This window comes from Pinus tabuliformis, chromosome 7, assembly GCF_031772625.1.
Source record: "Pinus tabuliformis cultivar Carrire ecotype Pingquan chromosome 7, CPIR1, whole genome shotgun sequence".
Classification (NCBI taxonomy): domain Eukaryota; kingdom Viridiplantae; phylum Streptophyta; class Pinopsida; order Pinales; family Pinaceae; genus Pinus; species Pinus tabuliformis.
The window spans coordinates 107,825,112-107,845,061 of record NC_142293.1 but is presented as its reverse complement, the minus strand read 5'-3'; positions in this window follow the sequence as shown (position 1 = coordinate 107,845,061).

Here is a 19,950-nt window from a genome sequence, read left to right as displayed (position 1 = left end):
CTTAAACACGTCACCACAGGACCGGTGAAACAAATCGGTGTGTGAGTCAAGAAATTGTATGCATTTGAGGTAAAACATGCATGCAAAGACTTTAGGAGAAAGGAAAATGTTATGGACTTGGTGGTTGAGAGAGAGCATGAATTACCTCTCAACATGCAACCTCAGAAGAAACCTTAATAGGTTGTGGAGTAGCAAAAAATGGAGAAGCAGAGAGGATACCGAGTGGATACATCCACTCAAGCAGAGACCTCCAGTAGGGGGGAATTTCGAGCCAAGTGGGAATAAGGAGCACATGCATCCATTCCTCCAGAGGTGAGGTGGGGTGATATTGAACCTTAGTCCAAGAATTTTAGAAATTGGGCAGGATCCATTGAGGTGTTTTTTGTCTCATGGATTATTACCTTAATACGAGGGCCCACAATATTTAGTAGTTGGAGGATTAGTGTCACTCGGATACTAAGGAGAGTAGAGAAGACTTGACAACAGAGTAGGAGCTCAGTAGTAGAGTCAGTAGCAACAAGTTTCCCAATGGATAGCTGGGGACATAGTTGATTCAGTGTATTTTGTTCGGATGATTTTTGGTTGTAGATGTTGCAGTAGAAACAACAATAGTGACAAGAGTTGCATGCAAAACATTCCAACAATACCAGATCAAGATAGAGTTGAATTCATTTCTTGTTGAGAGGGAGTGTTTAAAATAGCAACAAGAAATGTTAAAAATAGCATCAAGAAAGAAAATCCTAATTTAATTTGTCATTGAATTAAATTAGGAATTAAATTGTAATTCCGCATATCATGACAACTTGTAATAGTTAACTAAGTTAATTTGACTTAGTTGACTCAGTTAATTTGAGTTGAGAGTTTAACTAGAGTCATGTAGAGTGTCTTGTACCTTTTAGGAGCCCTGGTTGAGTTTATTTTGAGCTGTAATTATTTAATTCAGTTTAACAAAGTTAAATTTAGTTAAACTAGTTAAAACTGGTGGAGGAATTAGTGGGAGATCTAGTAGTTGGGTGTAACCAACACCGATCAACCAGTAAACTAAAGTTTCACTCATAAATCACTCATGCATGTGAGATATGAGAGTTTCCCAGTTGATATTGGAGTTCAAGGCCAGTGTAATATCAATTGTATAACTATCTGAATTGTACAGATGGTGCATGGAGTCAGAGGAAGAGCCTAAATGAACTGCACAATCCAATGGAGGAAAATTCCTATTAAATAGGGCCTAATTCCTCATTGAACAATGCAAGGAAATAGGTATTGGGTAGGCTTGGATTTGGTTAAGTATTGACTAGAGCTTGTCTAGGAAGCAGTGAGATAGATAGAGATAGTGCATAGGTTGATCAGGCTTGAGCAAAGCATTGTAATCTTATCATATTTTCTTATTAATTCAATATACAGATAGCATGAGTTTTCAGAGATGGATTTCCACATAAAATTATTGTGTTATGTATGATTGAATTCTTTTTCTTTTATGCTTTTTGATTTCATCGATCGTTTATTGTTTCCACTGATGAGTAGATTAGATTCAAGTCAATTGTTTTAGCATATTACAATTTGCAGTTTGAATCTACAAGGAAATTATACAAGAATGGTTACATCTATGCAGTCAAAGTGTAGTCATGGGAATGGGTGTGTATTGTTTACAGTGCATGTTTCTAGTGATAAAGTAAGGATGTTGAGGATGTGAAAGTCTTCAATGGGTACGCAATTTTACAATAGTTTCAGGATGTATTTCCTGCATATATTTCAAAGTTGTCACCTCATAAGAAAGTGGAATATTAACTTGAGATGTCGGAAATTTCTCCACAATAGAAATTTTAGATTCTTATTGTTTTGTGTCTAAACCAATACCCATTTTTGGTACCAGGAGAAACACTAGCATCAAAGACATCATACAGGATGAGCACTTTAGAGTTAGTGGAATCGAAGTTGTAGTTGAAGGAAATTCTTGACAAGGGATACACTAGGCCAAGTGTATCACTGTGGGGTTCACTAGTGTTGTTTGTGAAGAAGAAGGATGGTGCTCTAAGGTTGTGTGTTGATTATAGGTATCTGAACAAGGCGATGATCAAGAACATGGACCATTTGTTGAGGATTGATGACTTGTTTGAATAGTTGAAGGGAGCATCAGTATTCTCGAAGGTTGATTTGAGATTAGGATATCATCAGGTACGCATCAAAGAAGAGGACATCTACAAGACTAATTTTGGGACTAGGTATCGAAATTATGAGTTTTTTGTGACATTTTGGTTTAACTAATGCTCCAACTACTTCCATGTGTTCGATGAATCATGTGTTGCGTCCTTATCTAGACAAGTTTGTGAATGTAATCATTGATGATATATTTATATATTATAAGAATGAGGAAGAGCATGTAAAACACTTAGAAGCAGTAATGATATTTCTAAGTTTTATTCCAAGCTTAGTAAGTGAAACTTCTTTCATACATAGGTACATTACATTTTCTTTCGAAGGAAGACATAACAATGGATCTAGAAAAGATCAGAGCTATCATGGAAAGGGAAGCTCCTAGGAATGTGGATGAGGTTAGATCATTCATGGGGTTAGAAAGTTACTCCATGAGGTTCATTAGGAACTTCTCATGTATCTCCTATCCTATCACCTTCTTGTAGAGTAAGGGAAAGAAATTTGAATGGACAAAGGAATGTATAGTGAGTTTTTAGCAGTTGAAGCAGTTTCTTACAAACGCTCTAGTCATAAAGATTGCACATCCAGATAATTGTCATATGTACAGATAATTACAAGAGAGGACTTGGTGTAGTCATGATGCAAAAGGGACAAGTGGATTGCTATGAATCAAGGAAATTGAATGAGCAAGAGTAGAACTATGTGACACATGATCTTGATTTGGTAGTGATAATTCATGCATTGAAGATGTGGAGGAACTATCTTCTTGGTAGGAGGTTTGTGTTGATGAGTGATCATAGTGTATTGAGATATTTGTTTTACCAACCTTATCTGAATGCTAGGAAAGCTATATGGTTGGCCACATTCAGTGAGTATGACTTCAAGATTAGGTACATCAAAGGTATGGAGAAAAGGGTTGTAGATGCTCTTAGCAGAAGAGTACAAGTAAATCACATAGAAATTATGATTTCATATGCGATATATTTACATGATCAGTTTTACAGACGGGAAAACAAGATGACAGGTATAGGGATCTTAGGCACAGGTTATAGTAGTAGGGTACAGGTGAACAGGATGTGGATTATCATCTTACAACAGAAGGTTTGGTCATATTTAGGGATAGGATCTATGTATCAAACAACAGTGAGTTCAATAAGCTTATCTTGAGGGAATTTGATATTAAGTCATATTAGGATCACTTTGGATATTAGAAGACTTTGAAAACTGTGAAGAAGTTCTACTATTGGCCAAACTTGATGAAATAGGTAGTTGACTTCACCACTAGGTGTTTGGATTTTCAACGGGAAAAATTAGAGTGCAAGCATCTAGGTGGTCTATTGTAGTTGATTTCGATTCTAGAATGGAAATGGGAGGTCATTTCTATGGATTTAATTACAGGCTTGTCGAGGAAATCTAGACAACATGATTCCATCATGTTTGTGGTTGAAAAGTTGAATAAGGTTGCTCACTTCATAGCAGTTAAGTATACATATTTAGCTAGTGAGGTAGCGCATGCCTTCATTAGGGAGATAGTGAGGTTGCATGGTATTCCTAAGAAGATCGTATCCGATAGAGATGCCAAGTTAAATTGTAGGTTTTGAAAGGTGTTATTTGCAGGTTTGGATAAAATTTTTGGTTTTAGTACAACTTATCATCTGCAGACAGATGGATAGATAGAGAGGTTCTATAAGATTTTGGAGGAAATGTTGAGAATGTATGGTATGCACCAGCAGAGGGGGTCGGAGGAGCATCTTCCACTCGCTGAGTTTTCTTACAACAATGGGTATCAGGAGTCACTAAGGATGACTTTGTTTGAGTCACTTTATGGGTAGAGTTGTAATACTCCCATCAAATGGAGGGATCCAATGAATAGGGTATTGATCGAACCATACATGTTAGTAGAGATGGAATAGGAAATGCAGGTTAATAAGAAGAGTATAAAGGCAGTATAGGATAGACAGAAGAGTTATGCAGATAAGCACAAGACAATTAAGGAGTTTTAGGTTAGGGAGCATGTCTACTTGTGCATGAAGACCAAAAGGAGATCCTTGAGGATTGGGTCAAGTACCAAGTTGTTACCTTGATATTGTATGCCTTTTGAGATGCTTGGGATGATTGGACCAGTTGCCTATAAACTTGCATTTCCTCTCATAGTGAATTCTATGATGTTTTCCATGTTTCATTGCTTAAAATATATGTGAAATATGTTGATCATGTGATTGATTGGTCTGTATTATAGGTTGATCCAAAAGGATAATTCCATCTGGAACATTAGTGCATATTGTAGCAGAAACAACTCATGCTCTAGAACCAAGCAAATTAGAGTGTAGTGGAAACACTTTGGGCGTGATGAAGCTACATGGGAGATGGTTGATCGGATACGAGCTATGTATCCTTCATTATGTCAGTGAAGGAAAATGATTTTTGGTATATGTACATATGTATGTATGGGAGTTATTGTAAATACCACAATGAGTTGTGTTATAAAAATCCAATAAGTAGTATGGTTGTCATGTTGTTATGTTTGTCATGTTGGTTCTACTTTTCAGCAAGTTGTTTATTGTAAATACTACATCGAGCTAAGTTATAAAGCTATGTGGGTAGTATGTTTTGGTTTTCAGTGGTCTTTCTAGTTATAGGTGTCATATAACACTGAGAACAGTGTTCCCCTAAGGGGTATGGGTCTATAAAAACCCTGATTTAAACTTCATATCATAAAGTTAATAAAGGTAAAATAAGACCAAGGTCATGGGACACAAATTACAAGATGAATGTTGGGCAAAACATATTAGTGGGTGTTCATTTTGTTTATTATGGCCAAGGGAAATTGGAAAAGGCATTGAAAAGGAAAAGAGGCATTATTTGGCATTTTGTTATGAAAATAAAGGAAATTATAAGAAAAGGAAGGTGAAAGGTCAGAAGTTTGCATGAGGAGGAAATTGAAGGAAAATTAGAGGAAATTGAAGAAAATAGAGCCTTGAATAATAAAAAGGCTTTTGAAGATCAGTTCACAACTTTTTGTCAGATTTAGCTCGGAGCTCTCTCCCTAGTCGCTCTCTCTCATACTCTTGCACACATTGAGAATTCTTGGATCACTCTAGCATTGGATAATGTAAGGAAAAGGAAGGAAAAGAAAGAACGAAAGAAAGGATCAAGCAAGGAAAAATTAGATAAAGCAACTTCAACAAGAATACTTGTAGGTAACAGATTGCATGTGTGATTTCCTAGTTGATTTGTGAATGCATGGTACATTCATGTATGTATTTGGTTCTCTTGATGTCATTGGCATGGTTTATTTTTAGGTGTGATAGTGGTTCCATCATTTATAAAGAGTTTTTCGGAAGAAGTCACATTGAAGTGGTTTCATCCTTGCATTTCCATTTTCGGATAGCCATGGTATGATGGGGTTCATTCATTTGGTTGAGCTTTGGATTGCCTGATGGTTTTCGAACTAGGTGAGGTCATCTCATGAAAACTCCCAAGGGCCTAGGAATCCCTTAATTGGTGTTGGTGGGATTATGGTAAATCCTGAGGGTGGAGATGAGAAAAATTCCTCAAGGTATTAGTAAAGAAATTATGAGGCATCCAAGTTCGTTTGGGCCTAATGATCCCTTGACTAGTTTTGATGGGATTGCAGTACAGCCTGGTAGTGTACGTTCATGTTTTAGGCCTAGTGATCCCTTTACTAGTTTTGATGGGATTTTGGCAAAGCCTTGTTGTTTATGTGCTCGTTAGGCCTAGGAATCCCTTTACCTATTTTGGTGGGATTGTGGTAAATCCTGAGTGTGGAGGTGGATTAATATTCAGGAAGCCCCAGTTGTTTTGTTGTGAGTCCCACATTTATGCTTAGAATATGGCATGGGGATGATTGGCAGAAGGAAATATTTGGTTCAACTCAATATGTGGTCAGGTGGTACATGGAAGTCCCTGACTTGGTTGGCTTTTTCATATGTTAATAATATCTCTTTCCTCTTGTATTTCATGAGTGTTTGTAACTTTTATTATGTGGCTTTGATGGCTATTCTATTATGGTTATTATTCAAGTTATATGATGGTTATAAGCATGATTTCATAGCAGGTTCCCGTTATGGATCTTAACATGTTTTGATTGGTAAATAGATGGTTACTGAATACATGACCTAACAAAAGTTATTGTAGCTATTATGAGAGGGTGTTAGACCTTCTTGAAGATTTCCATATAAGTATCAAACCCCTATTGTTATAGATCCATTTGTGCACATTAAATCCCAACATCCAGATCAGTGTTTTAGGGCTTATCAAACCCTAATTTCAGTTGCTTCATTCCCTAAACAAGTCACCCCTTTGAATGACTCCTTCCCAGACAATTTCATGACTTGAAGACATCCAGAAATAGCCTATAGAGGGAGCAGCACATGTAAGCCCTTGTAAAGGTGAGTTGTAGAGCAGTTGAGTCCATTGCTAGGGTGCTCTGCAGTCCACTTAGGCTTCCTTTCACCTGCGGTGGGTGAGAATGAGCGAAATTCACATAGGGTTCAGGGAATATTCTTATATTTTGGAGTCAACTAGAAGGTTCCCTCACTTATCAACTCCTATGAGCTCGAAAATGGATGAGGAGTGAATTAAGGTGAATCCTATCCTCTCATCCCTTCCTCCATGGAACTAATTCTAAGTATGGAAGGCCATTCAATGCCACCATTTATGACAAAACCTCCTTCATCTTCCTATAAATTGACCACTCATATAAGTGATCAGGGGCTAGATTATGTTGAATTGTAAGAAGATAATGCTACTATGAGATTTGGATTTGAAGCAAGTATTGTAATGCTACAATTTTGTCATGCTTTTGATGTGATGTGGATGGGATCCAAGCTGGAGGAATTGCTTTGAATTAGACACCAATGGTTGTAATTCCTTCTTCTAACTAATAAAGTGTTTGAACCTTCTTTCCATACGTTTGTATTGTTTCATATGCTTATATGTGTGAATTGTATCTAATTCCTTTCACTTATATTCAATAGATCATGTGCTTTGATCAATTCTTTGTTTTCTGTTGTGTTTACAGGGCACTTCTCAGGCAGATTAAGTACAGGAAGGAGTGATAGGATCGATACAAGGGATATGAGAGGAAAGTGAAACTACAAGTAGGTCTTCTATCTTCTCATCTTATCTATTGCTTATAGGAAAAGTCTAAAACACTTCAAACTATTGCTCTAGATACAACTACTTATCTAGGGAATTAGTATTTATCTGTAGATACCAAATTCTCCAAAACAAATTGGCGACTCCACTGGGGAAGAATCCTCTTTCCTAGTAGCTTATCCACCTCCTAAGACATCCTTGTAGACCTTATTTGTGTGCATACATTGTAATTCAGCTATTTACATTGAAAAATTGGTCAAAACTATGTCAAATTGCCTCTTGAAATGGCTTACTGTCACCATCGTAGGCTTGTGAGGGACACAGTGCACTCTAAAGCACCCCTGGCTTAGGGACAGTGCTCTGAAGTGCACTGTCTCCCACTCTAGGCTGCATTGATCCTCTTAGGATTAGTTTCCCACATTTGGAAAGTGTTTTTGCCAACTTTTCTCTGTTTATTTGTTTGCTGATTGATCAATGAATCTTATGTCTCAAAAAATAAGTTTCTATCTCTTGGTCTAGCCCAAATTTGATTTGATTGATTAATGTTTCTTAATGTTTTATTTGTCATTATCGATCAATAGTCAAAGTTAGAATATCCTTGATTAATATTCATTCAAAATAAAGTGTCGTAAAGTCTTCTCTTCCTTCAAATAAAAACTGTTGTAAAAGTCTTCGTTCTTATGAAAGTTTGATTGATTGTATGTGCATATTTCCTTTTGTTCATATTCATATTAAGGAAATTGAAAAATAATACATGCATGTATCATTGAAAAAGTTTGTGTGTGTTCATCAGAATAGTGTAGGGCAATTTCATTTAGATTTTGCTCTTTACTCTTTGATCGAAAGAAATTTGATTGCTCTATCCCTAAGTAGCTAGGATTTTCATCATTAAATTGAATGGAAATAATGCTTATCATGATAGTTGCATTCCTAGGGATTTCAGAATACATCATGTGGTGAACTTGAAAGGAAAATTCCTAACCAGGATCAACTTAAAATTAACATCAATCTACCTAATGGAGCATTGTCATTAACGAGAACATTTAGTGGTTCTAGGCTAGAGACATGTTCCGACATCATAAAAAAAGAAGTTGTCAATAAATTGTCCACAATACATCCCGAGTGTGATACCTCATTCCACGTATGTGAGTATATCGTAGCTCTTCCATGTACCTTTGGGTATATAGGGCGGTGTTATAGTACGTAAAGTATATGGGAATGCTATCACTGTGTAGTTTTTCATTAGACAGTGCTTATATAGACTGGGCCTCCATGTATCTTCGAGTATATATGGGAAGAAAACTCTAGGCTGCTATCTATCCTTAAGTAACTGAGTTGGCCGCCTTGTAAACTGTGATACACCGAACACAACATTCTGGGAGATTGTCTGCCTGTACTTCTTGGTTTGCCAGGAGGTATTTTGCAGTTCACAGTTGCTTGGTAAACCTTTTGCCTAGTATACCCCCTTTTGGTTTATTTCTTTTTTGATAATAAAATTAATCAGCAATCGCGGAGGAAAATCAACCCTTACCCTGTCGTTCACAGAGAACAGTGAGAAAACTGCCTTTGTTTCTTAAAGCTACACCTATTCGGTCAAAGCGGTCTCACTTAACTGAGTCTAGTACATCAAGAACTCCTAGTTATTCATATGAATTACCTGAATCATCTATTTTCGTAAGTACCGAGACTCCAGTTACTTCAATTATTTCTAGTACATCCATTTCTGAAGAAGAAGTTCCACAATTACTTGAGGACATTAGCACTGATCCTAGTGAAACAATAACCGACATTGTTCAACAACAAGTTAATCCTCAACTTGAAGTTGCTCAGCAAGAAAGTACTTCTGAACTTGAAATTGTTCAACCAGAAGTTAATATAGAACCTATCCTAGTTCAAACAAAAGTTACATCTGTACCTGAAGTTGTTCAGGAACCTCTTGATGAAACTATTGTTCATTTACCCGAACATCTAGACTTCGAATTTGAACATTCAAAAGTTGTTACTTTATCAGAAGAGGATCAACCGGTTACCCCTAAGACATCAGTAACTACTGAAACTTCAACTTTATTAACACCATAAATCGTTTACAGACTAGATGGCGAAGTTCTTCCACCAGGTTTAATTGCTATAGAGGAAGAATTGGAAGAAGATTCTACACCTAGAACCGCATTCCACTTTGGATTTGGGTTAATATTTACCCTAATACTCGTCATTTTACTGCACTGTTTGATCTTGCTTATTTTCAAGTACCCGTCGATTGTTTAGGACAACTTTTGGGTCAGTTAACTATGGTTGAACAACCGTCAACATCCCAGACTATATCATCTGATGCAGCTACAACAGAATATTCTGTTGCAACCTCTTCGATGTTTTCTACTACACCTGAGTCGCACCTATATAGTGAATCATCCATCCTGGTTGGTTACCAATATTTGTCTAGAACCCACTCAAGGGTTGCTTCTACACCATGGTCCTCACCCATGTCCTCAACTGGAATTCTACCTAGTTCTTCTCTAACGGGAACTCAACAGTTTGATCCTGCATATCAATATAAAGCTAGGAAATCCAGTCAACAAAGACCTTTGTATCCATTAATACTAGATTGCCACCATATGGAGAGCAATATGCTTATTCACCATATCCTCCTTATTCTGGAGGACCGTCATATGGAAATATCCCACAGTATTCAGACCAACCTGGAATTAGAGTTTGTCAATCGCAACCAACAATGTCAGTTCAACCAAGGCTTGTGTATCTAACACAACCAATGCAAACTGTGTCACTTGTTCCTACTACACCTGTTGTTACCACTGTACCACAGTCACAAGTTCAAACTGTTGTATCTCAACCGGTACAAACTGGTCCTTCTACCTCGCAACCACAAGTTTCAGGTCAAGAAGTTCAAGTTTCTCAGGTTGTTGTACAACAACCACTTGTTTCTAGGGTTCAAAAACAACCTCAAGTTAGTATACCATTATTTGGACTAACCCAAGCTTACACTAGTATAGTTTATTCATAACCTCACCAACCTTTCATTGTTGGGAAACAACAACTATCAAATCAACAACAATTGTACCAACAACAACAACAGTTGATTCAACAACCGTGGCAGCCTCAATTTCAGCAACCCCAGTTCCAACAATTCCAACCCCCATTTGGACTTGACCAACAGGTTCAACCTACGTTTGGTCAATAAAAATCTTACTAAGGTCCTGGTCAAGAAGGCTTTGTAGGTTATGGACAACCACAAATTCAACTTGGTTATCAAAAACCACCTCATGCTAGGTTTGTTCATCAACAACCCTACCAAGGTTATCAAATGAAGATGCTCTATGCTAGTAGGAAAAGACCTATTCCTCAGGCAATTACATCATATCCTAGGTATGCTCAACTTGACTTGAATCAACAGTTATCGTTTGTAGAAACTTTAGAATTACCATATTTAAATCGGCTCACTAATGATCCAATCTTATATGCACCTTGGTGGCCGATAATTCCGCATAAGTTACCATCTAACATTCTGAAATTTAATGGAAATCTCAAAGAAGACCCATCAAATCATGTCATGACCTTTCATTTGTGGTGCTAATCAAACTCCTTAAATGATGATTCAGTTAGACTTTGCCTTTTCCGAAGAACACTTACTGGTGTAGCTGCTAAATGGTACATTGAGTTACCAAGAGCTTATTTTGACAACTTTATGACTTTAGCCACTACATTTCTGACCCACTTCCAATTACCTATCAAATACGATACTAGAACAAAATTCCTAACCAAATTTAAACAGACTACTGCTACCCATATATCAGATCATATTCATGAGTAGCAGCGTTGTCTTCGAATGGTTAAGACATATGTTCCTGATCAGCTTTTAGTTGAGTGGTTCATAAAATCCTTGTTGCCATCAATCACCGAGGATGTGGCAAAAGGTGGAGTTGTCATAGAAGAGCAAGTAATTGCTCGTTCCTAATACTTGGATTTTATTTACACACAATCTGGCACGCTCTATGATAAAATTCCCAATGCACCCCAACCAGCTTTCACTATTCCTCCTCCTCAACAATCGAGTAAGGACTCTCATGCCAATGATGGTGTGATCAGTTCTTCGAGCAAGAAAACAGCAGGAAGACCATCTGGTCAAACTATTTCCATTACCAATCAAACTACAAATGCATAAAAAAATACTCTTGCTTCCGAAATTAATGTCGTGTCATCTGAAAAAGGAAAAAATCAAAAGCAACCAGGAGGCAAGAAAAAGGGGAAAAACATAAAGAAACAATATAATTCCCCTCCAGAGAAATCATTTAATTCCTCTACTTCGGCAAGGAAACCTCATTATCCATGTTTGATCTGTAACGACAAGCATTTTACAAGAGATAATCCACAGTGCTAAGAGGTCTCTAAACTTTTAAAGATTTCAAACACATCGGCAGTTCTGACTGATCCGTTTCTGAACCCGGAGACACGTTTGGTTGCAACAGACCATTATTCCACATCCCAAGTACTTATGTTATCCATCACAAAGCCACAAAATGAAGCTTTAGTGTCAACGAGAAACAAAGATTATGGAAATCCACCGTCATCATCGAATAATAAAGCCACTGATCAACTTAATCCTTCGACTTTCACTTCATCTGAAAATATTCCTCCTATTGTACCAAAGTTGACAATAAAACCACCAAAGGGAGTTGTGCACAAATCGACATTTAACCCTCGGGCTCGAGCAGCTCAGAATTATAACATAGTGGAAGACCTTGCTCATTTGCCTTCTGCTATGTTGACACTCAAGGTGTTGCAAAATTGCCCCTCCCAGAAACAGGTTTTACTATCAACAATAGGCAAAGTAGATCCTACAGATTCTAATATTGTGGTTTTTAAGCATGCGGGATATACACCATAATTACCAGCATAGTTAGCTTTCCTAATTCAAGTAAAAGCTCTCAATAATAATGTTCACAAAACTATTATTGATGACAGGGCATCTACTTGCATTTTGTCAATGAGCTACTGGAAAACACTTGGTTCACTGTCATTGTCATGGTCACCAACCATGTTAAAAGCTTTTGATGGAGGAACATATACTCCTTGTGGGATTTTGTGTAACTTGCAAATCGAACTAGGGGGAAAAACAATTACTGTTGAAGTTGAGGTAGTTCACGGACCCTTCGATTACAACATTTTACTGGGAAGGCCATGGGTATATGCTATGGATGTTGTGGTTTCCACGTACTTTCGTACTATTACATTCCCTCATAAGGGTGGAATCAGAGTCATTGATTAGCTAACCTTATTTGCCAATAGTTCATAGGCTACAGGAAGTATTCCATTGGTACATGGACCCCCGTTGCCACTTCAAAGTGTTGGAGTAGGTCCCTTTAAATATCCCTCCCTAATGCGTACTTTTATGCTACCATCACCATCTGATTTGGCAGAAGTGGCAAGAGTAGAAACTTGCAACATGAATTCCTCCACCTCATCTAATTTAAGGAGGATTACCAACAAGTTTGAAGTTGATAGTAATATTAAGGTAATGCCACTAATCCCCATTGAATTAGAATAGCAATCATTTTTTTGGGCTTGTGCAGCAAACCCAAATACGCATTCACCAATTGTATGGGTAGACCATTCGTTAGAATTTGGTACTTCTTCGGATCCTTTTTCACGTAGACATTCTATGGATGAAGGAATCATCCAATCAATGATGATAGTAGAAGAACCATGGGAAGATTAGCATCATCGTTCCTGTCTTCCATTTGACATCGAAGAATATTCAAATGAACTAAACCACCCTTTAGTTGTTGATTTCCATTCGAATTCGGTTTTAATAGACACAATATAATCTAAGTGAAACCTAACAAATATTGAAGAAACAATTTCTATTAATATTTTGATCAAGCCTAATATTGTAGAGAAAATTCATGTTGAAAAATATTTTTCTCCATCAGAACTTGATAGTTACCTTACTCACTTTCGTGAATTTAGATATATCTTTGCATGGTCTTACGAGGAGATGCAGGGCATTGACTCTAGTATTGTTGAACACGAAATCAAAATGTACCCTGATGTCAACCCAGTTCGACAGCGGCTTCGACCTATTCATCCAAATAAAGCCGTTGCAATTAAAGCAGAAGTTGAAAAACTTTTGTGGGCTGGTTTCATTTACCCTGTATCTCTTACTGACTGGGTTTCCGACCTTGTTCCTATTATGAAGAAACAAGGGACAATTCGAGTGTGCATCGATTATAGAGATGTGAATCAGGCGTGTCCAAAGGACAATTATCCTACTCCTTTTATCAACCAAATTATTGACGAATGCGCCGTATGTGAAATATTCTCATTTATGGATGGATTTTCCAGCTACAATCAAATCAATATCCACCCACAGGACCAATCGAAAACAACTTTTATTTGTACATGGGGCACATTCACCTATAGGAAACTCCCATTTGGTTTGAAAAATGTCAAGGCCACATTTCAGAGGGCAATGAATTATGCATTCCATGACATCAAGCACATTGTTCAACCTTACCTTGACAATTTACCTGCTCATTCATGAAATCGGAGTGATCACTCGCAACATTTGAGAGAAATATTTTTACGGTGTCGACACTACAAGATACGACTCAATCCACATAAATGTGTGTTTTGTGTTGGTTCTAGTCGATTGCTCGGATTTGTAGTTTCTAGAGAGGGGATTTGACTCAATCCATTAAAGGTTCAAGCAATTCTGGATTTGCCTCCACCTTCAAATATTTTACAGTTACAGAGACTCCAAGGGAAAGAAAATTTTATGAGTTTCATTCCTAATTATGCTGAAATGGCTAAAGGTTCTACACGTATTTTGAAAAAGGAGATAACCTTTCATTGGGATCAAGTTGCACAAACTTCCTTTGATGTTCTTAAAGATACCTTGATTAGAGCTTCATTAATGTATTCTCCAAATTACCAAAATGACTATTCCCTGTATCTTGCCGCTGCAGATAAACCATTGGCATGGTTTTAGTTCAAGAAGAAAATGGGATTTAACATCCAATTTATTACTTGAGCTGTAATCTCAATGATATAGAAAGTAAGTACTCTTATTTCGAAAAACTAGCTTCGGCAACTATGCAAGCTGTTCAAAGATTTCACCATTAGATCCTGCTATGGAAAACAAATTTCATTTCAGACTGCAACCCTATGACATACATTTTGTCACATAAATTGTTGGGGGCTAAACACTCAAAATGGATAGTAATTTTATAGGAATTTGATTTGGAATTCATCAACTCCAAATCAAAGAAATCTCTAGTTTTCTCTGAGTTACTTTGCAACCTTCCCTCGACCTCCATTGATTCAACATCTAAACCATCAATTTTGGATGAGTCTCTATTTCTAATTTCATCATCTAACACGTGGTATGGAGATATACTAATCCATCTCCAGACCCAAACTTTCTGGCCTGATACCTCTCGCTCGTAACAACGACATATTCATTACCAAGCCAAATATTATCTGATCGTTGGAAACACTCTTTACCATCGTGGTATCGATGCGGTTTTATGGAGGTACCTCATGCATGAGGAAGCTGAGAAAGCATTGAATGATTTCCATTTAGGTGCCTGTGGTGGAAACTTATCTAGATATGCAACCACACAAAGAATTCTCTGTACTGGTTACTTCTGGCCAACTATATTCAAAGATTGTATTATTTCTGTCAGAAGCTGTCACGCATGCCAGATATATGGTTGAAAAACTAGATTACCACCTACACCATTGCATCCAGTCGTTGTTGTTGGCCCATTTTCCAAATGGGGCATTGAATTTATGACATGTAACCCCACCTTGGCCGGGGGGCATGAGTATATTATATTCGTCATTGACTATTTTACCAAATGGGCCAAGGCAATGCCAACATTGAATGACAGTGGTGAAATGGTTGCTCTTTCCTTTTTTAACCATGTGGTTTCCCGGTTTGGTGTACCACAAGCCATAGTTATAGATCATGGGTCACAATTTCGTAATCACATGATGGTTGAGTTGACTGCTAAGTTAGGACTCTCACATGATAGTTCTACCCCTTATTACCCGCAAGTGGATGGACAAGTTGAGACCATCAACAAAGTCTTGAAGCGGATGTTGCAAAGAATGATAGGGGTTATGTTGTGCTGTACAACAACCCCGCCATTTCATAAAAAATTTCTTTAAAAATCATAATATGAAATGGGTCCCTTTTAAACATAAATGTGTGAATAAATTGGTATTAACTTATTATTAGAAAAAAAACCTCATCAAAAGGTCCGATTGAAATATGATATCCCTTTTAAACAATGATAAAATAGGTCTTTTAAACAAATCACAAAGCTTTTTACTATTACGATAAAGTGATCGCAAGATCGCATATCGCAATAATAAGAGAAACACAAAGAAAGGCCCATTGAATTACTCCGATCCAAAAAGGGAAATTGCTATCGGATATCCGGAAAAGGAAAAGCGCATCATATATAAGGCACCACCCATTCCTCCGATGCGATAAAAGGTATTGCTATCGGCAATCGGCTGTGGTAATCAAAACATTAATTGTGACACCTTCAAATCCCCCCATGCGATAAGGCGTATCGCCATTGACGATTGGCGATTTCGCAATAGCGTAAGTAAAGTGACCCGAGCCCTATACCGATTGCGATACATTAAATCAAGGCGCGTGTTTCTAAGCATATTAAAGATTAGCATGCATTATATCACCTTTGGTGATTGAACGATATTTTGGACTATTATTAAAACCCTCCCTTTCACATTGCCAATCAACAAATGCGATTAGCCGCCAAAACTTTAAGCCACGCTTGAATCAATTATTCACCATATAGAAGTTATGATGGATATTTAAAAGCACCCTTATCATGATTGATAGGTGAAGTGGCCAATTAATGAAGTAGTTATGCCGAGATTTTCCACTTAGATTTTATCTGCGACAATTTCACTATGATCTTTGTTTACTCACTAATAGATATAACTCTTTCATATTGGCTCATGTTATCTATTTCTCTGTATCATGTTGGTTTCCTTCCTTGTGCAGAATTCCATCGAAGTATCAAGTTTTAAATAAATGGGAAAGAAATCCAAGAGATCCGCTATAGCAGCGGCCCCTGCAGTAACAGCCCAGCCCACCAGTGACCCAGGACCAGGCAAAAAGGGCCTAATCTCAGATACTACATGTCTCGGCCTTGGAAATACAAGCTGGAAAAGAATATATAATTTTATTGAGGCAGAAGAACCAGAGGAAGTGTTGGAAGAAGCTATTATAGGCTCAACTAATAAATCAGATGCCTCCCTTAAAGATTTGGCCGACTCATTTGTACACAGGATAGCAGCTCGGGAGAAAATTCTTCCTTACACTATTCTGGTCAGATGGGTGGTCGAACAAATTCTTGTTTCTAATAGGAAGTTTTGCACAATTGATGGAAGATTTTTCGGTTCATTTCAGTCTGACGACTTGAGGAAAATGTATCATTTGCCCGAACCTGAAAAGAAATACAACAAAGCCTTTCTAGAGAAATTTGCAGAGGAGAATGAGACAGAATCAGCCCCGATTAGACAATGGAGACAGAATCCTGCAAAGCACAAACATGAATCATCGGGTAAGTACTCCATGGATTCCTTGGAGTCCCCTTACTGTTACGCTGGGGCAATGATGTGTAGGATATGGGGAATGCATGATTCAACAAAGTTTACTATCGAAATGGTTCCTTTAATGGAAGCGGCTATTAGTAGTTATGTCATGGATTGGGCAAATATATTGTCTGATAAATTAGCCTCTGCAATTCTTGATTTTAGATTTAATTCACGCAAAACCACCAGGAATATCCCCCCCTTCTATTACAGTGCTTATGTTATGGATATGCTTTGCTTTAATTCTGAATACCCAATCCACATCTATCATCATATGTTATGGAAGGCACATTATAAATACCACTTGTATCAAATCTGTAATGGTTTCATGTTGCCTATCTATTATGCCATTTTTTAAAAGCATGCCCCAAGGATTTCCCAGGAGGCAAAAGTTGACTTGACTGCTGAGGGAAATTGGTTCGAGGAAGATAAGTTCACATATATAAGGGTGTTTGGTACTGCCACAAGACCCCATGTCCTCCCATTATATGTACCCGATAAACTGTTGGCACGAGAATTAGCTTACCAAATAACAACCGCTGGAACATCCAAAACTCTTAGGACTTCCAAAAAGCAGTTATGGCCCATATTCCCTTTGAGATGCGGTGTTTATACCATACTTGATTACAAACATGCTGAGAAGGAGAAAGGAAAAATAAATATGCTCAATCTTGCGACCATCCCTAACAAGAAATTCGATCCTCGGAAGGTTGCCTATAATGTGCTTGAACAGGCCAAACTTACTAAGTTTGACCATGAAAAAGATGAATTTGATGATCTATTTTCTTCAGCAGAATCATTGTCTCAGGTTAAAACATTGTCCAAGATGAAATATAATGATGAAGGACTAGTAGAATTCAATAGGCTCAGAGAACAGAGGTTGCAAACTCTGCCTCTAGACTTGTTGGCTACTACACCAACAACTAAGTCAAGCGAGCCTGAATAGAAGAGTACTGACGAGCCTCCTGCTACAGAGAAAATTCCCGAAAAGGGAAAAGAGATAGAGAAAGGAAAAGAGAAGGAAACAGAGCAGGAGAAAGAAAAGAAGGTGGACAATGAAGTTATTGATTTAGAGACTCAAATTGATCCCAAACTCCTCAAAGAGTGGCAAAAATTTGACTCTATTATAAACAATCCCGAGACTTCACAAGGATTTGGCACACCCCAAGTGATATTCGGTCAAGAAACAACCACGACTACGGTTCCAAGTCAAGGGACTAGCGGCCTACCTAGTAGCAAAAATAATTCCCAAAGATCCATCCGATCAGATTGTTTTACAGATAGAAGACATACCACAATTAGATGTCTTTTACAGTCCTAAACACAGGGCTGTGGTGAAAAGACAGAGGAAAAGGAGGAGACTTGATCAATCTTCCCTTTTGACAGATCAAACAGAGATGGCCAATGTGGTGTGGAAGGAGGAATTGAACCCTTCTTATGACCTTACGAACTCTCCTAGTATGCCGGAGCATATTCGGCAGCCACGATGGATAAAGCCTCGGAAGTAAGCAGTCTCCTTAAGGAAAAAGATCAAATTATTGGTTTATTATAGTCGCAGGTGTCTGAAGCACAACGAAAAATAGAATAGTTAGAACAACAACTATCAACACAGCGGCAGACAAACAGCAAATTAAATAAGCAATTGCTCAAAGAGAAATAGAGGATAGATTTGAGCGTGGTACAAAAACAAAAGGAATTGTCTGAAGCATTGGCTAGATTAAAGGCGATGAATGAAAAAATGAGCAAGACTAAGGATGAGCGAATCGCTCAACTGTCACAAGAAGTAGAAAAGTTCATGTGCCTTCCTCAAGTAGCAGAGTTCAGACCAGAAGCTCTACAAATCAGTAAGGCATTGATTACGCAGCTAAAACCGCTATGTCATAACATTTCTTTGGCTAAACCTCTTTGTGAGATTACTACATCAATAGTTGATAAATCAGTTGAAGCTAGGCAGGATTTAGAACAGGCCGATGAGACCTTAACCAGATTTCTTGCTTGGAAAGACTCCCTTGAACGACAGGCTTCGGATCTGGCCAAAATTCTAGAGTCACAGAAAGACATCCTTTTTCTAGAATGGAAGTTGCAACTAATGAAGGCAGAGAGAGAAACCTCAAGATGTTGGTTATCTACTAGAAATTTAATTGAATTTTTCAATGACACTCTTTATTTGTCTAACATGATTTCACAGTGTAATCCAGGTAAATTGACATCGGCCAAAGCCTTGGAATAAACATGCAATCAAGAATTGGAAAAGAATAGAAGACTAATCGCTGGCATCCAAAGTTTAACTTGGGATGCCTTTTGGTTTTTCTTAATCAAGCCATACAGTCAGAGGGCTGCACTCAAATGTTTAACTGATGCCATCAGTTGCATGATCCCCGAGATCCAAGATGCCACATATTCAGCTCAATTGAATTCTCGCCTCGCCCTCCAGAGTTACAACCGATGCTAGATATCTGCCAGCTCAAGTCGAAGGGAGATCATCCAAAACAATGAATCATGCCGCCGACTGAGGACAAGCCGATTTTGAGGAGATATTCATAATATAGTTGTACCAATTAAATAGCACTTTTATTTTGTAATTAGTTAGCTTAATTAGCATTTATAAGCCCTTTCATGCATTTGGAAAGGCTCCTCCGTTTTTGTATAAACTCAAATCAGTAAGTCACACTATTGTGCTTCTGATCTATTTTTTATGAAGGCTGGGTCAGTATTCTGAATTTTGATGAAGAAAGCTTTGATGACATGTGCACTATTGCCTTTTGTGGAAGTGTTTCTAGGTTAAAAGAAGGAATTTGAATGTGGTAGATATCAGGAGTGATTCAAATAACATATGGTACTATTATCTATGCTCTTGTGTCATTTTTTATGTGAATTGGCATTCATTTAAATTTTCCTATCATTGAATATATGTATGTGTTTTAACAACAATCCTTGTACCTTTCACTATTGAATGTCTAAGGACTGTTATTCTTTCAATCATATTTATGTCTATGATATATATGAGGAATAGTTTAATAATGTTTG